Raw genomic sequence first — 24,513 nt, 5'->3', positions numbered from 1 at the left:
GTATATATGGTGTTTTTGAACTCACCTCAATGCCCTCTAATCACTGTTTTCATTCGTGCGTTTACTCGTGAAACACCCCGTACGGCGTACAACTTTAAAATTTTCAGCGCGATGACAAAACAGATCACGCTTACTACACGAGTATTGTTCGCACAACTGACACGATGGTGTAAAGAGAGGAAATGGAATAGCCGATAATCCTGTGTTGCGTTTTACTTATAGTCTCGGGAAAATCAAGGTATTCCATATTTGGATACCATATTTGCCGACTTTCCTGTAAACATCAATATGAATAGAAATTTCAGAAATTTAATATAGGCGAATAGTAATTCTGATATTAAATACTCTACATTCATTTTCATGAAATCATCGAATACCTTTTATCCAACTGATTGTTTTGGCATACACATTTCTGAAATTGAACTAGAAATTGTGCGCTGACCCGAGAAAGCGATTTCCGGTATCCTCTGATCCAATTGTATCTCAGGAATATTCACCATTCCACGAAATTTCAATCAGTTCTACTCCGCATTCCCCATCAATTCCATTATTTGGGAATGGAATACTTGCCGACATCCAATGAAATATTGCATTCAGATACGGATCTACGATTTTTCGAATCAGTAATCAAGATATTTACAATTTCAAGGTCTCAGTATTTTTTTCTCTCTAAGTTTACTTCAGTTTCACACAGCGCGCTTCATGTTCTGTGGCAAGATCTATTTGTTCAAGTACCTAATATTGAAATACAAAGCTTATTCCAGGAATTAATCTAACTAATTCATTGTGTATGTACACAAAGAGCTTTCAAAGGAAAGTCTTTTTTGACTGACCATAGAATTCATCAAAATGATGAATTTCGATTTCGATTTCACCGAAAATCTCCTGTAAAACCATTCAAGAAGGCGAATCTACAATATGCCAAACAAAGATTATAGAGTAGAAAGATGGGAAATGAAGAGAGTGATGTGAGCGCCATCTGTGTTTCAAATGTGTTTCTAAGACCCTAAGACTGGTTAAAATATTAATTCGAGGGCCATTTGCAGAAACATATGAAATTTTGTAAGATTTCAGATGGCCATTTTGATCAAGGAGGTTCTGAATATTTTGATTCTCGTACCGCCTTTTGTTTATCTAGCTCGTTCAAGTTTATTGAATTTTTTTGTTTAATTTCTTGGTGAAAACCTCAAAAACTCGTTCCAAAATTGCGTGGGGAAGAACTGTGGATCAGATAAAAGGATTGAGTTATTTATTGATGGTATAGAAACATAATACAACAACAACAAGATAAAATTTAGCAAATACAAGAACATCCTTGTTTTAAAGAAATTTGAATAGGAAATAGTTCTTCTTTCCCACTTTTCCCTTTTCTGAAAATAAAAATGACACAATTAAAGAAAAAACAAACACCAAGCTAGATGAAAGCTGCCCAAGATGTTAAAATCACTCTGCAGTTAAGTATACAGGGTGAGTCTTTGACTCGTACAAATATTTTAACAGTAGATACTTGAAGAGAAGAAACTCTTTTCCTTACCATTTTTTCCGAATCGGCAGGGTTTAAAAGATACAGGCTGTTGAAAAACCATAAAAAATGTTTTTATCGAATGAAATTAATTTCGGAATATAGTTTTTCATTTATTTGTAGAATTTTTTTCGAACACAAGATATCACCCACGTCTTCCAGTTTTCTAATTATGACAATCACGTAACGAAAAAAAATACCAAAAATTCAAAGAATTCTTGAAACTAAGTTGTACGCTATCTAATGAATATATGATTTGTAAATTAAAAGTATTCTTTATATATTCTCATATAATGCGCTGTTTTTGATGTTCAAAAAAAGTATCTGTGAAATTTGAAAAATTGGATACTTTGACCGAATGCAATTCTTTTTAAAAGATCCACAGATGTGAAGTATAACAGATTCAGCTAGTTATTCTGAAGGTAATTTTGTTTTTCCAGGGATGGCACAGCTGATTATGAAAACTTAAAATGGCTATATCGCTATATCTTTTTATCTGGGCCGAATTGGAAAAAAAGGTATGGGAATAAAGTGTCTCTTTTGCCGTCTAGAATCTACTGTTGAAAAATTTGTACGAGTCAAAGACTCACCCTGTATATTCAATACTAGTCAAAGTTATGATTTTGTCATCTTGTTCGGCTACTTTCTTTCAAATTTGTTTTCGTGCACTTTTCCATAATTGCCATCGTTTGGTTGAACCAACAAAAATAAAAACAGTTTTTGTACAACACCAAATAGATTTACTGCTTCTGAACATGATGGACAACCACAAGATTCAAAGATTGTGCTAGGCATGGAATAAATACTGCCAGCTCGTTCATCTGTGGAAATCTTGGTAGGACTCCTTCAAATATGCCAGCCGTATTAGATCTGTTGTCGTAGGATTCCCTACCACATTTTTGACATCTAAATCACCAGCTTGCAGTTTATCTAGAATTCGCTGTGATAGGTATATATTCTCCAGTCTTTCCGTCAACTTCTAGGAAGTCAATAAAACTTTCCTTCTTTTCCTTTCTCTTTTAATATCGTATAACCTGGCTCATTTGTTCTGTGTGACATCTTTTACATAACCTATATCACCCAAGTGTGGCGCTCATTCGTAGATGACTGAATAATATGCAGTTAATTGATCCTTCCTTGACCTTAAAAATTTTTGGCATAGTGATGGTTTATCATGTTTCCATTCTACAGTTTCGATTTTAGCACCAGCATATTAATTTTTCCGAGAAAATCAAAAATAAATTTTTTTTAACCTCTGGTTGATTTTTTCGCCCCCAAGCTGGCGGGCCAAGCGCCCCACTTGCCCCCCCTAGATCCGGGCCTGCCTACTTTTCAGAATAGGTTCAGAATCGACACTGCCAATAAAGCTGCTAATCATCTTCATTTCCGAATGAGTCATTTTGTTTTTGTCCTGGTTTTCAGATAATGCCGATCACACATTTCATTACTCCAACAAAATTTTGTAGAGGTGTTTTTCAGTGACAGGCTCTATTTTGACCATCAGTTTTATCTACTTTCGAAATGAAAGACTCGCCGTTTAAAAACCCCTATGAATTTCCGCAAACCAAAAATATTATCTAGTCAAATTCATTTCCCGAAATGGTGTCATTAATGTTTGATATAAACTTAATTTCGGAATGTCAAGTTGTTCAACGGAATGGAATGAGCTGTTGTCAAGTGGAGAAAAGTGTCACACAATTTAATGAAGGAAAACCTGAAGACTAAGTGGTTTATACCCCGATAAATTCATACTACTCGGATGGGACGATATTTTCATAAAAGAATTAATGATTGTTCGAGGCACCAGGAATAAATTTACATGAACGAACTGGTGAAATGGAAATTATGTTCATTTTCATCCCCGGATGATCAATATTAAGATTGTTCCTCTCGGTGTAATGATTACTGAATTGAAATACTTTGAAATTCATTCGAGTTGTTGAATGAATGGAACCTTTGATGAAGGAAAAGTCTCTATATTGCAATTAATTGAAAGAATTTTTGGAACGATAAACGACTTGGAAATGAGAACTAGACGTTCGAGAATCTTGTTTACTGCAACTCAGGAAGCTATGGAAATAGTTAATCGTAACTGGTTATGAAAAACGTTTCCAAACGTGAATGAGTTTTGAAAAGCGTCACTATGTGTCAAAATTAGAAAATGTATTGTGAGTAATCAAGTCCGTATTTTATTATATTTCCTCATAGTAGTTGGGCAGCCAACGATGCTAAATCGGGATTTACTCGAGTGTCGTGGATTTTGAATATTAGATGGTAGAAAGAAAAAAAGGTTTCATGATGTATGCACTTTCAGCGGTGGGGAAAGCGTCTGCAGGTATTCAAAGATGTAAAAAAAATTGTCAGTTGTTTGGGGAGTCCGGGAAAGTTTAACCTCTTTTCAAATAGGTAACGATAGATAATTGTAGAGTGATGGTGTGATGAACGTTTTGAGTACATCAATTCGTTTTTTAGGAACCGAAAATTGTCTCATGTCTCCCTTACCCATGGGAGAGTTGAACAGGGGGCGAGAGAGACTTGACTATAAGTTTGTTTATCAGGAAAAACATTGAAAGAAAACAATTTCCAATGACTAACGATTGTCTATGTCAAGGTTGTCATCATCAGATGTATCAGCGTATGAAATACATATTTTCCATTTCAGAGTCACTCTCACTTATTTCCGAGATGTCTTTGACTTTTTTGAATCTTTGTATATTTTTTTATAGTTATTTCTATTATTCTATTTTTTTCTTGAAGCAAACAATTTTCTAAGCTCAGTGCGGGAAACTTGGACCACTGATTATGTCTCTCGACCATAGCATGGGTCCAGTCTCCCTTTTAGTCTTTTCAACAGATGTTTTCTAGAAACTTTTACAACTATTATTAAAAAGGCTCATCGTTTGTAAAGCAATATTAATCAATCAAAGCAACAAAACTAAATAAAACCACACACCTATTAAACTTTTCAGACAGTGTAACAAACAAAAATTATTCAATTTCTTACTTTCTAACAACAAAATCACGTTCAACCCTCTCACTTCCGAACTGTTCGGATGGCGGCCAAAACGGAACCGCCACTAGTTGTGCCTTGTTACGAGTATGTCGAAAGCTATTCACGATACCGGTAGCGCGAAATTTGAATTGAAATTCTTCATAGTTCATGTCCATGCTGATTTAATATTAATAAAATTCACAGGGAATTGGACAATAGTTTATTCTCAAAGTACTTATAACATCGCCGACGTTTCGGAACGGTTCGTTCCTTTTTCAAGGCTCGTTATATTAAGTTTGAAAATTTTGAAAACAATTCATTCGAATACTACTCAAATTAGGAGTCCCCCGATCTGAGGAAACATGCAGTGATACTTTTATTCGGCTGTCGAGTCGAACATGAAAGATACACGTAAGTAGTATTCGAATGAATTGTTTTCAAAATTTTCAAACTTAATATAACGAGCCTTGAAAAAGGAACGAACCGTTCCGAAACGTCGGCGATGTTATAAGTACTTTGAGAATAAACTATTGTCCAATTCCCTGTGAATTTTATTAATATTTTGAATTGAAATATTTGAGGTGGTTCAAGTCTCCTGCCTGAACAAGTCTCCCGGACTCCCCTTACGTATTTCGAGTATTTCGATCATCTAATATTACCTAAAAAAAATATATATAACTGAATAAAATGGTACTTGTTCTGTACAATTCATTCGATACCTACTTTTATTTTTGGAAAATGGAAAGTTTGATGTACCCAAAAGAAGAACTCTTAATGCATGTCATCATCAGATTGCTTTCAAAGTATCAATATCAAAGGTCTCATTTAATTAGTGTAATAAGTCGAATAAAAATCAGAAAGTTTCCGGCTCCGACTGTAACGGTTATGTAAATATCAACAAACAGGTTAGGTTATCTATGGTCAGCTGTCAGCTGTACAAAATTTAAAATTAAATCCCCATATTTGTTCCAACTTGTACAATCATATCAAAAATCTGTGCCTAACTTCTGTCAAATTTCATAAATGGTTAGACAAAGATGACAGACAATTGTCTTTTGGTCAGTCGGCCAATCAGGAGGTAGTGGGCGGTATTTTCTGACGAGTGATCCTTCGGGGCAATACATTTTCTGGGCACTGATCTTTCGATTCAAAGAGTTTTCGGGCGAGTGAGTCGTACCGGTCAGATACTATACCTATATGCCCTACGTATCCTTTAAAAATGCAAAAAAATCGTTACTTGTACATACTCGAGCGTGTCAGATTTTCGTACAGATAGTTAATCTGGGTGTTGCCGATGTGTTGACCCAATAATCTAACATTAATCAGGGGGCGGTTTCTTAATCTGACAATTTGAAGATGAAAACGAAGCATTTTTAGAAAATATCACCCTTCTTATTCCTCTAACCGTTTATGTATTTATAATGAAAGTTGTAAATAATGATATTCTATAAAAATTTTGTCTGAAGGAATTTTTCATACCGTTTTCGAGCTAGAGGGTGATGAGCGCGAGGAGCTTAGCCATACATGCGAAAGGGCAAGGTCAAAATAGAATCCTTGTCTAATGTATATATTCATCGCCATATATCTCAAAAACGTATGGTCGTAGGAAAAATTGCTTCGGACGAAATTTTTTAGAAAATGCTCTACAATTTTTATAATGAATGCTGAAACGATTTGAAGCCCTGGAGAGGAGATAATTCAAAAAAACTTTTTCCGTTATTCTTGAATCATTAGCTTCAGAATAAGAAGAAAGCCACCGCACTCGAGAATGTACACGTGACTTTTATTGCAATTTTGGGGCCCTCCCACAAATTTTCGTCACGCTTAAATTGTCAGATTGACCCCCGGTTTCATAAAGCTTGATCGGGAATCAACGCTTGATTGACTCAATTTACTTTCAATCGATAATTCTACCACACGATCATTCAAAATATCATTCTTGCATCAAATTATGATGTTCATACGTCCATTCAATTATTCTCAATTGCTACTTCTTCAATATATTCAGAAATGAAAAGGTTTCAGTGATTTCGTTTTAGAAATCGAGTGACTCTCAAATCGTTGATCGGACAATCAAAGTTTCATGAAATCTGGTTTAAGAGAATGTATATTATTCAACATGTTATTAACCACATATATCTTAATCTGACACTTTGTACAATGATCGTTTTTTTTTACTATTCTGACACGCTGTCCTAGACAATTCCCCTTATATACCTATCGGTCTAATTTTCGATAGAGGTATTCTACAGGATCCAAAGTATCTCCACTTATATTGATCTGACAAGCTCGAGTAAATCCCGAATTTCCTTCTTGATGGGAAAGATTTCAATGGGTGATTCTTTATCAAAAATCAAGGGGGGTCTTTCATATAACTTTTTGTTCAACACTTTTTCCCCTCCAAGTTACAGCCCTTTAAAATCAGGTGAAAAAAAAATATTTTTATTTAATTTATCCACTTTCATAAGAATGAAATTTGGCAGATACCGTATGTTAATAAAATGGCAGTTTTTGAGTGTTTTTGTTACGATAAAATGAAATCACAAGGGGCTGAAAAAAATAACCCCTATAATATTTTGCATCAGAACTTTTTAATGCGCCTATGTTTTCCTATGTAAAAAACTGATTCAAAAAGACAGACTCAATCTGCAACTTATTTATGTCTTGACGTTTTATCATAAAGTTGTTAGTTTGATCACAAAAAAATAAAATACCGAAATCTTTCTCATCAATTCAGAAACACCCTGTATACAGGGTGTTGTTTCGACTCAAAACCTACTCATTCAATTTTTCAGAGCCGGACCTGGAATGAGACGTTTTTATTATGTAAATCGATAGCACCTTGACAAAAAACATAGGAATCAAATGTCACAAAAATGTATAGGATGGTACGCGCATTTCCCAATGAATTACCCTGAACAATAGGGAATATCATGTTAAGCGAATTATCCACCGATCGGTTTTCCTCTTGTTCCCCTATTATAGAAACATGGCATTCATAGTTTGAAGCCCCGTCAATGAATATAAGTTCGTTGAACCTTCATTATTAGTAACATCATCAACGAATTCTCTTAACGATTAATTACGCTTTAACGTCTAGAGTTGAAAATACCTACGTTTTATATGTCAACATCGTGGGCGTGAGCAGAATACCTTGAAGCATTCCTCATTATATACAGGGTTTAGGTTTAGCATAAGCCTGGAATAAAATTAATATATTTCCCCAACCTGTCAATTTATTTTTAATTACTCTCATATAGTCAATGAAACTGAGTTTTTTTTTTCGACCCCTTTGCCGCAAACCAAGCCATTTTCCGTTCAATGAAAACAAATAGGTACCATGTGTGGGCTCATTGGAATCCCATCATAATTTTAATTCTTTTTAATTTTGTGGTTGTCAAAAGTCTCTTGAAATATAAATTTAAAATTTCTCAAACAATAACTTAATTTAATTTAATAGCAACACAATAATTGAGTTCCGATTGTATGTATACTTAATTTTGGGCAATAAAATTGAATATTTTTCTGCAACCCTACCCAAGTTCCTAATGCCCATGAGACTGAAATAGAAATAAAAACTATGGTAAGATTCGTGAATCCGTTAGATATTGGAGGTAAATACCCACCCAAGATCACTACAACGGAAGTTGGATGAGGTTGCGACTGTATGGTTGAAGAAAAACCCTCAATTTTATTGCCAGAAAATTGGGCTAACAAAAAGCGATCAATAATTTTCCGCGTTCTCATTTTGAGTTATTGGTTGAAGAAGTTTAATTCCAGACTTTTTCCAACCAGGTATATGATTATTTATGTATGTGTACTACGAGGATGTATTGATAACTAGTTAGCCTAGACCAGTTCCATGCATAAAAAAAATATTGCGTTACCATAGTCCCCGAAAATATCGATGCAGTTCATCAGACCGTCAAATTGGGCTAAAACGGATATCTGAAGCACTGAATATTTCATACTAACGAGTTCATCATATAGTTCACGTCAATTTGGACATGAGAAAAATTGCTGCAAAATGGATTCCAAAATGTTTTAATGTTGAGCAAAAGCGTGCAAGGGTAGAAGCATCGCGTTCGATATGTGCTCGATTGGAAAATGATGTAGATTTCTTAAACCGAATTGTTACTATGGATGAGACTTGGGTACATTTATACGATTCAGAAACAAAGCAACAATCGATGGAATGACGACTCTCTGGTTCTTCAAGACCTAAGAAGTTTCGTGTCCAAAAATCTGCTGGTAAAGTTCTTGCTTCAGTTTTTTAGGATTGCCATGGAGTAATCATAATTGATTTTTTGTATAAGGGTAGAACAATAACTGGAGATTACTATTCAACATTGCTGACCAGAAAAGATGCGGAAAGCTATCCAAAGGTGTTTTGTTTTTGCAGGAAAACGCCCCTGCACACAAATCTCACCTTGCCATGCAAAAAATTGATTTAGGGTTTGAATTGCTAGAACACCCCCCTAATTCACCAGATTTGGCTCCATCCGACTATCATCTCTTTCCTCAACTAAAAAAAAGTTTAAAAGGTCGTAAATTTTCTTCCAACGAAGATGATAAAAGCTGCGAAGGTCTGGTTTGCAGAGCAAGAAGAAACATTTTTTTGAAATGTCTAGAGACGTTGCAGGTTCGCTGTAATAAATGTATCCAATTGAGAGGAGAATATGTTGAGTAATAAAATATTTTGACATGAAATTTTGTTTGCTTCTATAGTACTTTTCAATATATCCTCGTATATTCAGATTCGTAAGTTTCATGCTGCCATTTCAAAAAATGATTTCTATTGATCGTTTCTGCTGATTCTGTGTATTATGTAAACTTCTTTCTCAATCAAGCTTTCTTCAATTTTTACAATATAGGCTAAATCCATTTTCCGATTTTTTGTGGAATGACATAACTGAAGGACCACAAAAAACCTCTTTGGAGGGCACAATTTTGGCCTCAAAAAGTTAAGCGCTCCTCCTTGAAGGCAAACCTAAAACAGTCCTACTAAACTTACTGTGTCAAGAATAAAGCCATTAAAAGAATAAAATCTTTCGTGAGAAATAGTAATAATAGTTATGTCCTAATATCCTAATATGACTGGACCATAAAATCAGTTGTCACTGCACTCATCACCCCTACTCAAAATTAGATACGTTATGTTTTTTCCCTTGAAGGTAGTAATAGTAGACAATTATCGAGATGAAAAAGAAAGATGAGATGTTCCCCCACACAATAGATGTATCCTAGCTTTCGTTGGCTCACCCTATAGTTACAGAGTAAGGCATCCACTATAGTTCGCCATAAATTGACAGGTTTTGGTATGAAGTAACGCCACCCAAATTCGAAAGTTGCCCTTTATATGGGCCTTGTCGGCAGACCAGAACAATTATTCTCGAAATAGTTGGAATCAGTTTATCCTCAAACCTCAAACCATATTAGTTGCCTCGCTGCCGTGGAGATGAGTTTTCACGCCGGCACTAACCCGTGTATCCTAGTTTAAATTGGTTTACACTAACATGCTTCCCCGATTGATAAGTTATGGCCTGGCCGAAACAAGTTCATCGACCTAGTGATGGGTGGATAACGATCACACTGATTGCTTATGTCGCTTATGGCATGAGAACTCTAAAGCCTTCTGACACAGGCGTGAAGAAATACCCGCAGCATATGGATAATTTTGAGGAAAACATTTTTGTGACATAATAATTAACGAACTTATATTCCAAATACCAATTATAAATTGTAACGTGGTTTCCTCGGAGAAAACTTATCTCGAGCGCCAGCTATTCTTTTCACTAGGAAGAATAGCAAACCTACCAGAGTAGCTGCTAGTCGGAGACAGAGTTCGCTGTTATCTAGGGTGGTAGCGATAACGAAGTAGTCAAAATCAATTTATGTACCAGTTTATTCACACCTTCGGAAACTGATTATATATACAACGGAAATATGTGTAGGTATGAAATATGAGCGAATCGATCAGCAAACATACATTCTGGAAATTCTATCCGATCACGAGCACTTTGTAAAGCTTATACCGAGTACAGTGAAAATCAAAGGTTGTTCAATAAAATGCGCCAACCAGAACTGACGAAATGGATACTAAGGATGACCTCGCGAAGTGAAATGACTTGCTATACGGTATCGGGATGTAATTAATTGTATTTCTCCAGAAATGAAAAGAAACACAACCAGGGCGGATCTATTCGAGACTTTTACTCGCTAACCCCAAGGGCTAACGCTCCATGACTGATAGCGAAGAAAAGGTCTATTTTTAGCGCAACTACGGAATTTCACTGACGACGAGCGGTATCTCTTATTCTCTACCCCAAGGGCTTACGCACCATGACTGATAGAAAAAAAGATATTTCGGTTTCAACACTTATGACGCGGAACACGAACAGGCGGGTTGACGGGACTTTCTCTTCAATACCCCAAGGGCACCATGACTGATAGCGAAGAGAAAAGTCAGACTCGCGAAACAGGGTAAAGTACGATAAAATATAACAGAAAGCGATACAGTACAGAAGTGTCAAAGAAGTAACGGGTGTAGGTCTAATGAAGAAACTGAACGGTAAAGACGGGGACCTACCTCCTTTATTTCAGGCACTCGCGGAAAACAAACGAAAAGTAAGAATTAATTCCTAAGAGCACTAACCCTCGCAACACAAAATTATTTCTAAATTCGTTGAACGGCTTGTCGTGCACACAATTAAAGTGAATCGCAGAGAAAAATCTGCTTTTATAGGCAAATCTCCCACACGTTAAAAATCTGAAAATTCCAGAATGCGACAAGAGTGAAAAACGTCGTCAGCTCCGGTTTATCGCATACCAACATCAGAAAAACGTCGAAATCTTCAACGGCATGCAAGAAAAACAACGTTAAACACAGATAAACGGTTTTTTACATTTACTCCGCCTATCGGAATGAATGTACTGAATATTTGAGAATAAAATATTTTCAAAGGCGGAAATATGAAATGAAAGGAATGCATTAAAATGAACTCCAATTTTTTCTCAGAAAACTGGAGATCATTACAAAATGAGGAAGTATTTCAAAAAAATCTATTTGATATTATAGACTACAAGCTGTACCCGCCCGCTTCGCAGGACCAATTTTTCAAATTCTTCCTTGAACATAAAAGACATCTATTTCATCTAACGTCAACCATATTTTGTAATTTGCAATCATTCAACTCGAAATATAATTACATAAACGGCAAATTCATGAAAATTCGCTCCGACAGTTTGATACACGAAGACACGCGCTATTTCTCGCCTTAGGATGGCCATACACTTATAAGTGTACCGCACAGGTTTAACTTTTTTGTCCACCTCAAGAGTTAAACATCGGCATATGTGCCACTACATCCGATGAAACTCCAGAGGTGTGTGGGCTCCAAGTTGTCCAAGAATTTCTGGCCAAAATATGTAACTTTTCAACCTGCAATATCTCGCGAACTATTAGTTGAAGGAAGATGCTGCAAAGAGCATTTTTCGTCAGGAATAAATGCCGAAGATGAGGGTCACATTTTTCTGCATATTGATTCATTTCAAAACAGTCAAAAGACCTCTTCAAATAGAGCATATTTTCGAATTAAATTTACAATGTTAAAACTGATAATTTTGGGTTATCCTTAAGAGTTGGATAGATGGCATCACAGATTTTTCCATAGAATTTCCTGAGCTCTACAAAATTCTTGTTGGTCATGTTTCTCCACCTCTTATAGTTTCCTCAGCGTCGTCCATAATAGCCGTACAGAAATGGACTCCTTCCGACATTTTCAATAATTATCGTCATATTTCAACAGAAATCATTAACAAATTATACATATACACCTTCCCCTTGAATCACTCTATCTATTGAAAAAAACTCATCAAAATCAGTTGCGTAGTTTAGAAGATCTAAGTATACATAGGGACAGACAGACGGAAAGCGACTTTGTTTTATAAAATTATATTATGTAGTGATTATTTGGGTGTGCTTAAGTCTTAGATCATAAATACATTGAATGGACATTGACGTGCTATGAATGTATTTGTTGTGGTACAAACATTCGATGCTTCTCTGTCTAGCTCCACACTAAGGCAGTGGCATAAAATGAATAAATTCAAATAGCTCCTACCTTTTTGTACGGAAAATTGACGTGACAATGATATCAGATTCAACTATCTCAATTGTGATTGGCGACACTAAGTAACTATCTCACTCCATTCTTTGGACAACAACAAATGTTTATTTTCCATTCCTAGTATCTATGTTCCAAGGCTAATGTGCTATAGACGAAATGAAATTATTAATCGTCCTTGCTCGATCAAAAGATGTTCACCAACACATGCATGGTCTCACTCTAAGAACTTTTTAATTCTTTTCCTACAATGCAGAAAACTGCCAGAAACTTGAGCAGACATTTCGTAGGAGTGAGAAGGTGATAAAAAAATTGAACAGTTTATCTTTTAGAATATGTACCACTTTCAGCTCTAAGATGATTGACTTTAGAAAAATTCGTCGATTTCAAACAGTTGAACTGAGATCCTTCAAATTCGAAAATTTATTACTAAAAGATGTGCTCATACTGAACCCTACGATGATTTTTCCTGGGACTTACACCTATCGAAAGTTTACCGTAGAAAAATTCCGAAATAGATAGGGGTTGCACTGAGATCCAAGACATTTGAATATTTATTACTAGAAGAGTTGCTCTTTCAGAATCTACATCACTCTTAGCACTTTACTCCGTAAACGTCTAATAGGCCATATATCCACGTACCGTGGGACACCCTTTATACACTGCGCAAAAAAATTAACGCACATTCTGAAAATCTCAATTTTAATGAAAGTTAACTCTACATTGACTTTATAACTTATTTTTTATGTTCTCTCGGGAAGGTTTTGAACGAAACAAGATACATTAAATGGAAGAAAAATTCAGGATTTCACCGAATCTTATGTGAAAGAAGAGAAATGAATAATTTTCAAAATACTGAAATGCTGATAAGTGATTCAATACTTGGTATTTCCACCCCTTGCGTTAATTACAGCTCGGCAACGACGGTTCATACTCAAAATGAGTGATCTTAAAATGTTCTGATCTAATCCTTCCCAGATTTCTCCGAGTTGGATTCCTAAGTCATTAAGAGTAGCTGGATGATTTTCTGAACTTCTCAGCCTTCTATTGAGGTTGTCCCAAATCTGCTCAATCGGATTGAGATCTGGACTTCTTGCTGGCCATTCCAATTGAGAGACTTCAACCTCTTCAAGGTACTCCTGAACGATGCGCGCACTATGGAGTCTGGCATTATCGTCCATAAAAATGAAATTTTCACCAATGTATGTGGCAAATGGCACTACATGCTCTTCAAGAATGTTCCTTATATACTTATCAGCATTCATAGCTCCATTATCAACGACCACTAGGTCTGTGCGAGCAGTCAAAGATATTCCACCCCATACCTTAATCGATCCTCCCCCGAAACCAGTAGTATTCAGGAAATTGCACTGAGCATATCTTTCATGTGGACGTCTGTATACAAGAGAACGTCGATCACAATGGTAGAGGCAGAATCTAGACTCATCTGTGAAGAGAACTCTTTCCCAATTGGCCTCTTCCCAATGGATATGCTCTCTCGCAAAATCCAAACGCGCCCTTCGATGGGCTGGGGTAAGAGCTGGGCCTCTTGCCGCGACACGAGGCCTTAAATCATATTCTCTGAGGAGATTTCTTATTGTCTGAGTGCTAATTTGCACCTCATGAGTTTGCTCAAGCTGAATTTGAAGGAGGCGAGCGGTTGCAAACCGTTGTCTCAACGAAGAAACTCTCAAGTAACGTTCTTGAATGGCAGTTATTACCCGTGGTCTACCCTGTCCTGGTCTTCGGACATTCATACCTGTCTCCCTGAATCGCTGCAACATTCTGGACACACTTGTATGGGAAACTCCAAACCTTTCTGCAATTCTTGTGTATGTCCACCCTTCTTCTCGCAAAACTACCGCTTGGGCACATTCCTCTTGGGTCAAATTGCGTGTTTCGCGTTGCATAGCGATCGAGTGTAGAAAATCAAACGAAAGAGAAACTATTGATCACTAGAATTGATCGAGAACAACTGATTTTAGAATGGAGCCAATACATTCAAAATCTGATAATATCATCTTTTTTTATTCCTGCTGGGAAAAAACATCTGTATTGAAGAAAACCGTTGAAAGTGGACAACATATATGCATGCATAATTCTGATAAAAATAATTATCATTGAGAACACCTTCAGTTGTAGAATAAATTTGAGATTTCCATAATGTGCGTTAATTTTTTTGCGCAGTGTAGTTGTACTGCGTATGATAAAAATTGGACCTATGTTATTTTACGGACCAATGAGTAACTGTGAGGATATTAATATTATCTGGGAATATCAAACCATTTAATGATTCAATAGCCACGGGTTATGAAAATTTTCATACTTTTAATTGTTCATCAATTAGTCAATTACTCGAATATATATTATGTTGATTGATCTATATTCCCAACATATTTCACTATTCAAATTAAAAATGGAGGTTCCAATGGGAAAGAGGCCATTTTACACGTAGGATTCTTGACAATGCAATTTTTTATGGGAAGTCGACCTGTGTGCATTATATTCTCGTTTGCAGGAAAACTACGAAATACATTTGAATTTTTAATATCTTATTTTCCATTCGATATTTGAGGTCTTCGTGAAAATGGAGTAAAAAGGTGAGTGCATCAACAGACGAAAGCCTAGAAACGTCAGACGTTCATAATAGACAAGAAGACGTGGGAAGTGACATCTATAAAAGGGAATTATGTAGGTATACAGAAAATACCTGAAAATTGAATCCCCTAAGGAAGTGAAAGCAAACATGGAGCAGGAAGGAATTTTGGCCTGTGGGTTTTATTCACAAAAATCGGAAGTCGTACATGGACCCAAAGAAAATCATATTGCTCCATCGACTGAGATTGATAGGTAGGTATACAAGATTTTCTAACCGGTTACGAAAAGTAAAATATTTCGCAACTGATGAAAAAATACTTGCTTCTATAGTAACGGAGTGAAAAACTAAATATTTCCGTCACTATACGATTTAAAAAGAATCAGCCAGGAAAGCATGTATAGCCGTATAGCTTGGTTCTCTTAATTTGAATTCATAGACACATCTTATTTCGTGTATTTCTGCTCAACCAACTCGCTCATTACTATAAATACATAATGCTTTTCCAAACTAGTTGCACAAATAACATGCATCAGAAGAATCAGGTAATGATCATACTCTACCTTAAAAACAATTACACGTGGATTTAAAAAAATCTAGTTTTTTTATTTCCTTTTTTGTTTACCCAATGTTATTTTCTTTCAAAATGAAGTTATACTTTCTACGGAATGAGCATTATTATCTCCTATTCAATTTTTTCTTCGTGCAATGAACAATTGTTATAGGTAATAATTTTCTTACGCATACAGGGTGTTTGGAACTTAGCTGTTGAGGATAGTAATTTGTTCCTATATAACGGACATGTCCACTAGTTTTTCGATGATTGGGATCCAATAATTATGAGAATAAAAAAAGTGAAGAAAATCTTTTCATGGAATAACTCTAGAATAGTACCATTTGAGGAAGACAATCTGACTATTTTTCAATTTTCTGCCACCTCATTAACCAAACATCTTGATTTGTCTCAAGTTGAAGAAATAAAAAGTTGTATGCATGCAGAATAACGAAATACATTAAGTCCTATTAATTTTTTTCTGGTCCTTCCAAATTTGTGAAAAAAATTTATATACAGGGTGTTGTTTCACCTCGAAAACTAATCATCATTTTTTTGAGGTCGATCCTGCGACATTTTCATTATGTTAATCGACAGCACTCCGGACAAAGAACGTATACGAATAAAATATTAATACCTAAAATGTGTAGGGTGGTTCATCATAAGTTATATAATGATCAATTGAATAAATGCAATATTTTTCCGGCAGAAGTGAAATATTTAGGACACGTAGTTTCACGAGGAGGTGTGAAAGTTGATCCGGATAAGATCAAGGTAGAGCAGGAATGGCTTATAACGAAAGACAAGCATGAGTTGCGAAGTTTCCTAGGCCTTTGTCTTATAGAAGGTTCGTATCTGAGTTCGCAAACGTTGCCTAGCCTAGTCAGGAATACATATGTATTCAAATAAATATCATAGCAGTAATTTAAGAGTGGAATATTTTACTTTATCCACCATATTCATTTCGATATCTCAATACTTCCGACATTTCGAAATATTATTTAAAATTATAGTATGGCGTTTAAAAAAGAAAACAAAAAATTTTTCTTCCTCGGAACCACACTCAAAAGTTTCGTTCAAATGACAAAATCGGCCTCTGAAAATATGAGCCCTTAATTTTAATGTTTAGGTTGTCCGCATAGCACTTTTCGATTTCCCATAAGAATAACACAGGAAAACAATTTTTTTTTCTGACTTCTATAACTTATGAACGATCAATTGCATTGCAATATCCTTTCTACATTTCGTAGAGAATTTAACGCTCTACAAAAAAGGTCTGATATCATTTTTCGATGAATGAACTCAGTCGAAAGTTATTCAAGGTCAATTTAGCCGTTTTTCTGAATGAAAAATATTATGTTTTTAGAAAAAAAGACTGTTAACCATTATATATCTGTTATATAGTAAAGATAGACGAGGTACTTAAAACGAATTATCAATGTCAGTTAACTCTTTTGAAAATTTTTTTCTGTGAATTTAGAAATAAACCTTCAGTTTGTTTTAAAACCTGTAAACTTATAAAATTTGAGATTATTATAAAAAAAACTGCTAAATTAGGGGTAAATTGAACTTTGACCTTGAATAACTTTCGACTGAGTTTATTCAGCGAAAAATGACATCAGACCTTTTTGTAGAGCTCTACAAAATGTGGAAAGGATATTGGAATGCAATTTAAAAAAAAATTTTTTCCTGTGTTATTTGTATGGGAAATCGAAAAATGCGATGCAGACAACCTAAACATTAATATTTAAGGATCATATTTTAGAAGCCTATTTTGGCATTTTAACGAAACGTTTGAGCGTGGTTCCGAGAAAGAATAATTTTTTTTGTTTTTTTTTTTAACGTATGTATGTATAACAATATCTATATGTTCAGAGGCTCCTGTCTATGATTCTGTGTATGAATTTTTATAGTCCAGTGAATAATGGCTTATAAATCACAAGTAATTAATGAATATTTGATAGATAATCAGTGAATGAAGGTTCATTAATCACAAGTGATTTACAAATATCATAATGCTGCAAAAGCGTATAGATTATGATTACTTTATGCATTTAAGGTGAATAATATGTTTTCACACTTGTATTTCAAATCAGGCATCGAGGATGAATCGAGGAAAAAATTAATTCTTTTCTATCATTTTTTTTCAATTTTGGGAATACCTATCATCAGTAGAAAATGGCTAAGGATAAAGATGTTTTGAAGGTCACTAAAACCCATCGTTTAAAAAATATATATAAAGGTGGTTTCATTTCAGAAAAGCTCTGTTTCCTGTATTTGCGACCGGATGGCGCGATAAACTGTTGGGAAGCAACGAAAGGGTTAACCGTATTGTATTATAGTAATGTTCACAGCCATATGTAACTCATACCATCACACACGTCAACCGCAAACTCTAAAATTTCAAATTGGTTCATAATGAGGGAGCAGAAGTTTTGAAACCAAATGAGGCTTTCACTAAATATGGGATATAACACTGAAAAGCTCTGTTGTATGTACCTATATTATGATGAGGGACTATACAGACTGTTGAAATACCATTAAAAAATCAAATCACAAATCATCATTTTTTGTGAATAAATTCTGACTAACTTCTTTATTCAGCTTTCTCTAATGAGTAATGAGTTCGTACAATAAGGTGAGAGAAATTAAAAATATCTTTGAAAGTAAGCAATACAGGATAAGAATCAATTTTCTCTCCGATTAATTCACTGCTTCCGTTCGCTTTGGGCAGTTTTTTTGGAAATTTGGTTCACTTATTTTGGAGAATATTCGTTACTTATGTTGGAGAATATTCGTTAATGGGGTAAAACAAGAAAATAAAGTGTAACTGTGTTGATAATGCTGCTTTACGTTGATTTTTTGATTGCTAGTGATAATTGAAATGATTCAGGCCTTTATATTTTATCTCAGCCTGAATCCATTTCATTTTCCCACTGTTTAAGTGTCGAATACACTCCTGAACAAAAAAACCGGACAAACAAAATGTTCACCGAATTAATTTTAAAATTGATTTTTGAGGTGTGCATCGGTTTTGATCATTTTGTTGACTGAAAGTTGCAATTTCCTCTAAATTACTGAACACCCTGTGAAGGTAATTAGTAACGCAGTGATTGGTCTTTAAATGAGTTTTTGAAGCCTGATCTTCTCTTAACAAGTTGCTGTCTAATTCACGTCAATATCTCTTTGCAGAAAAGAAATACGATTTTTCAAAATTTATAACATTTTCGATAACACATTAAGAATATACACATAAAATTACGAAAAATAAACACAATATATTCTAATATTGAGTGTTCACGTGCTCTTATCACTGCTTTCATGTGACGGGGTAAGCTTCCAATACAATTTTGGCATTTACCTGTTGTGGAACGTTTTCCCATTTTTCAAGAAGAGCTGTTCTGAGAGCTTTAATTGTTTTCGATAGACGGTGGCAAATAGGCCTCCCTAACATGTCCCACACATACTCAATTGGGTTTAGATCGGGGCTACGTGAAGGCCAGTCTAATCGATGGATGTTCATCGAATCGAGATAATCTGTTACAATTCGCGCCACATGCTGGGCAACTGCTTGGGCATAATAAGAATCACTTGCTAAATGCAATGCTCTGTGAACTTTAACTGACAAGATGAATTACATGAACCCTAATCATAATTTTGCTACGCAACAGGATAACCCTGTTCCTTGATCCAAAATGAAGTATTGTTCTTAATGTCCTAATGTTATAAATTGCATAGTTTCTTCCAGGAAGAAGCCATTGACGTGAATTAAACAGGAAAATGTGAGATCAGGCTTCAAAAATGCATTCAAAGACTCATCATTGTGTCACTAATTACCTCCACAGGGTGTTCAGAATTGTAGAGGAAATTACAGTTCTATCCTGTATACCATCAAATTCGATTGAAATTCCTGCAGACTCGGCATCAGGTAATGAACTATATAGATGAAATAGGCTACAAATAGACAACAAAATCATCAAAATCGAGGCAAACTTTGAAAAGTTATTTCAAATTAAATTTGCTGAAAATTTTTTCTTTCCTTTTTTTTTATCCAGGTGTGTATGATGAAATGGATTCTAGATTCTTATTTTTAGAGCTGGTTGAGTTACTCTACGACTTAACATTATAACATTAGTATTTTCAGTCTGAAGTAGGTATTTAAATTCATAACAGCTTATGTTTTTTACTGATGAACTTCAAATATGGCTAACTTGCTTTAAAAAAAAATTCAGGTTACTTTTCATAGTACCTATATTATAATATCGAATGAGTGAATTTTTGTCATACAAAAATATTTCGATCGCCTGGAAAATGAAAAGTTTACTGTACAGTCTCGAGAACTATACCAGGTAGAAGAAAACTGATAACGCATTCTCTAGCTCTTTTTCCTTGACTAATTTTTGATTTTGAGTTATGAATGAAAATTGAGAAATTGTCATATTCAATGAAGCTGAATAACTCGTATTCGAAATCTTATGTTACATTATACAGGCACTTTTTTATGAGGAGTTCGAATAAGATATCATAAAATTTTTTTGATCCAGTCATTTTCGAGATACGACAAGGATTTCTGATTTTTTAAATGTAAACTATTGTTGAAAGTTCTTCCATCTTCCTGAAAATTTTTTGCTGATTTCGAAAATGTATCATATGTCTCTATTCACATGAATATTACACTTGAGAAAAATTTCATACTTTTTTCTGCTAAATTATAAGTAGGCTGGCATTATTATAGCGACAGCAAATTTTTTGCTGATTTCGAAAATGTATCATGTCTCTATTCACATGAATATTAAACTTGTGAAAAATTTAATACTTTTTTCTGCTAAATTATAAGTAGGCTGGCATTATCATAGCGACCGTTGAATATGCATTATCTTTTGTGAACCTGAGCCTCTATGATTGGAATCACGGATTGAAAAATTAAATATACAAAACAAGAATATGAAATTATGAATAATTAGGAAACAAAATGAAAACGCCCTGAGAGACGATGGTTCACAATTCGAACACTACCGTTGAAAAATTTACCTATTTGTCATCATGTTACTTTTTGTAAAAATTATAATTATAGTTTATTATCGATATTTTTTATATAATCGACTCTTTAGTTTTCTTTCATAAAGAGAAAATCCGAAGATTGAATAAATTTTTTTCTTTAATAATAATCAGACGAAAGTCTTTTACTCTCTCAAGGATATCGATCTCGATATAAATATACAGGGTGCTTCATAACTATTGGGACATAGACTAAGGGCAGATTGTTTGGACCAAATATACCTCAATAAAATATTGCTGTGGAGAAAGATAGAGGGCGTTAAAGTTGAATTTCTTTTTGGTTTTTTACTAATAATTTCACTGTATATTTTTTCATCCGTTTTTAAGAAAAACACAATTGAACAGTTCAGAGCATCGGAAGGGGATTTGAAGTAACGATTCATTTATTTTATTTATTTATTTCGACGATAAAGCATAATCAAAAACAATGTAACATAAATAGAATAAACTTAAATTAAATGTTCTACGTGGCCTCCTCCGACTTCTATGCCTTTTCTAATTCTTTTAATAAAGAACTTTCGAACTTCGAAGAAAATAATATTCTGTCCCTGTAAAAAATTCAACTTTAACGCCCTCTATCTTTTTCAACAGCAATATTTCATTGAGGTATATTTGGTCCTATCGCCATATTTTGGTCCAAACAATCTTCCCTTAGCCTACGTCCCAACAGTTATGAATCACCCTGTATAAAAGAAATAATTATTCGACTGTCGGTGATTCCTATAACAGGAGGTTGACTTTACATAGAATTATGTGGAGTTCACGAACCATAATGCATTTTCAACGGTCGCTATGGTTACGCCAGCCTACTAAAAATTCAACAGGGAATCGAAAAGTATTGAATTTTTTTCTTATGTTATATTTATGTGAATAGCGAAATATGATACATTTTTGAAATCAGCAAAAAATTTTCAGCAAGATGGAAGAACTTTCAACAATAGTTTACATTTGAAAAATCAGAGAAATCCCTGTCGTATCTCGAAAATGACTGAATCAAAAAAATTTGATAATTTCATATTCCAATTTATTTATTTATTTATTTATTTATTCACAAGGGGATACAAACAGGTACAAAAACCCACTAATGTATCCTCAGATAGAATGAACAAAATATAAAAAAGTGAATGTAGAATGTAACATAAGATTTCGAATATGAGTTCAAATAAGCGAGTTATTCAGCTTCATTGAAAATGACAATTTCTCAATTTTCGTTCATAACTCAAAATCTATGAACGTTAGGCTGGATCCGTTTTCAGATTTGGAATAGTAGCTTGTAGCTGCTATAGTTCTCGAGATCCCTTCAGTAGACAACGAATTTTATCCACCCTGTACTACTCATTTCGATGAACCTACGGGGGATAATTCAGTCACAATACTACTGCATTAATCGGAAACGGGAAAGGCTTGAATTGGAATTGAAAATGAATAAAGCTTCTCTTGATAGACTGTCCGAAGGCGGCATCAATTCAATCTAATGCCCACATTTCAACCGATCTGTCGCTAGGATACTCGAATAGAGTTCTTTATAGTCTCTGACGCAAATGGAACGTAATCTTCTCGTGTACACCTCACACCTCACTTTTAGAATACCCATCAAAGGAGAAGCACTTTCATTAAAACGCCAGATACAATAGGTAATGTATAGTAACAGATAAAATAATCTTTATCGCGATAGGATAAATGATGCTCAACACATCAGATACCATCTGACACAACAAGTTGTTTTCCATTAAGCTCATTAAGGCACGCTGATTTCAGAGGGAAAATATATGTTGAATATATGTATATTCAAGGAAAATCGTGTGATTTTCAAACATTAGAAAATTCAGTTTTCATCCCATAAATCATCAATTTTCTTTCGTGTTCACCTATTGTAACAGCGATGACACAAACACAAATAAGGATAAACATTCATTTCTACCTTATACTCCCTGCGTAGATGTCGCTTAGCAGCAGGTTTCCAAATGCGAAAACTCGATGTTATATGCACGGCGTGGCTATTTTCAATGGCCCTTCGATGGAACGAAGGCGACGATTCCCTAGCATCGCCATGGATGTTGAGAACTCAGGAACGCAGAATCCCTCTGAACCTCGTCGTCGCTCTGGTTACCGTAACAAATAAAGCCCTTGACGCATGTTTGATTTGGAGCGGCAATATCGACACGCAGTTACCGAGATGTACTGGATGAATACTTGTAAATTTTTTGGTCCCTGCAGTTAATCCGCCCCCGATCGAAATTGCTTTCCCGGACATCAACGCAGATTAGAAATTCATTCTGCCCCGCTAACGTGCTTGTGGTAAATGGGACAATTTGTGAAGCAAGCGCAACAAAGGTTTTGATTGGCGGCAGGTCTGGATTGGCCACTGATGGAAAAAGGGGTTTCTGTGACCCGTAACCTTATTTCATCCACGTTGCCGACAGAGCCTGATTCAGGTGCCGGACCCAAGGGGATATATTGGCAACCAGTTTCCCATTTAAAGGTTCTAAGCCTCACCTCTTTCATTGAAGCAGGTTTCAATAATAAATTAAAAACACGAAGAGCATTTGTGGATTTATCTGCAGCATATATGACACAGTATGGAAGGATGGTTTGATTTTCAAACTTTATACTCATCTAAATTGTGGAAAGATGGTTCGCTTACTGGAAAACATGCTGTCAGAAGGTTTCGTGTTTTTGTTGATGATAACAGTAGTACCTACCTAATTTCAAAACTTTGAATAACGGTCTTCCACAAGCATCAGTTTTAGTACCTCTTTTTTCAATTTATATATGTGTGATATCTCTACGACTTCTCCTGAGAAATTTATATACGCTGATGATATTGAACTCGCATTCCGTCATTCTGATTTTAGATGCATAGATAATAATCTATCTCCAGATTTAGAAATTTTGAGATGGCGAGTGGCGTTTGCGTCCTAGCCCAAATAAAACCGAGGTTTCGTGTTTCCATTTGAATCATCATCAAAAATAAAGAAAAATGAGTGCAGTTTGCGGCAATTCTTTTTTGGAACATGTAACTTCAATCTTCAATCCTAAATATCTAGGACCTAGGAGTTAAGCTGGATCCCATTTGGAAAACTTGCGTCTGAAGTTGAAAACTAGAAATAATATCCTTCATAAACTTGCTGGTACTTCATGGGGTGCTGATGCAGCTACTCTTCGAAGGGCAGCCCTTGCTTTGTTTTTTTTCGGCTGCTGAATATTGTTGTCCCGTTTGGATGAATAGTGCTCATGTCTGTGCAAAAAATTGATGCACAGCTGAATCTTTCCATAGGAACTATAACTGGAACTATTAGATCTTCACTTATTCAATGGTTACCAGTTCTTTCAAACATTGTACCGCCTCATATTCTTAAACAGACTGCGGTTATGAATTCCTTGAATAAATTTCAATCCCTTCCCGACTCGTTTCCAATTCCATCCTACATTCCAGAAAATACGATTCTAAGACAAGGATTTTTGGCAGTCTGAATAATTGAATACGAGCACTATTTTCATCAAAGAATTTACTGATCCCTCGTATAGTGTTCCTAGTTTTGATCTTCCTAGAAAAATATGATATACCTATTCTGAATCGTATAAGAACAGGTAACGGACGTTGCAATAGTAGGAGAGACTGGGCAGGGTTGATACGTTTTTTGGAATTTTTATTTTGGAAACTGA

The 24,513-nt window shown here is 35.1% G+C and overlaps 1 protein-coding gene across 2 annotated transcripts in view; it reads right to left on the bottom strand.

The window, feature by feature from the left end:
- Positions 1–23,096, bottom strand: part of LOC123319963 (prolactin-releasing peptide receptor-like) — a 37,189-nt gene extending 14,093 nt beyond the window's left edge. Inside the window, exon 1 of one of the 2 annotated variants that reach the window (XM_044907075.1) lies at positions 22,769–23,096. The gene's annotated coding sequence lies outside the window, so the exon portion shown is untranslated. Of the gene's footprint in view, positions 1–25; positions 288–22,768 lie in introns of those variants that run through there. The other variant, XM_044907067.1, reaches the window with a different exon arrangement.
- Between the last annotated feature and the right edge of the window lie 1,417 nt (positions 23,097–24,513).

This window comes from Coccinella septempunctata, chromosome 1 (genome assembly GCF_907165205.1).
Source record: "Coccinella septempunctata chromosome 1, icCocSept1.1, whole genome shotgun sequence".
NCBI lineage: Eukaryota > Metazoa > Arthropoda > Insecta > Coleoptera > Coccinellidae > Coccinella > Coccinella septempunctata.
This window is presented reverse-complemented; position numbering and strand designations above follow the sequence as displayed.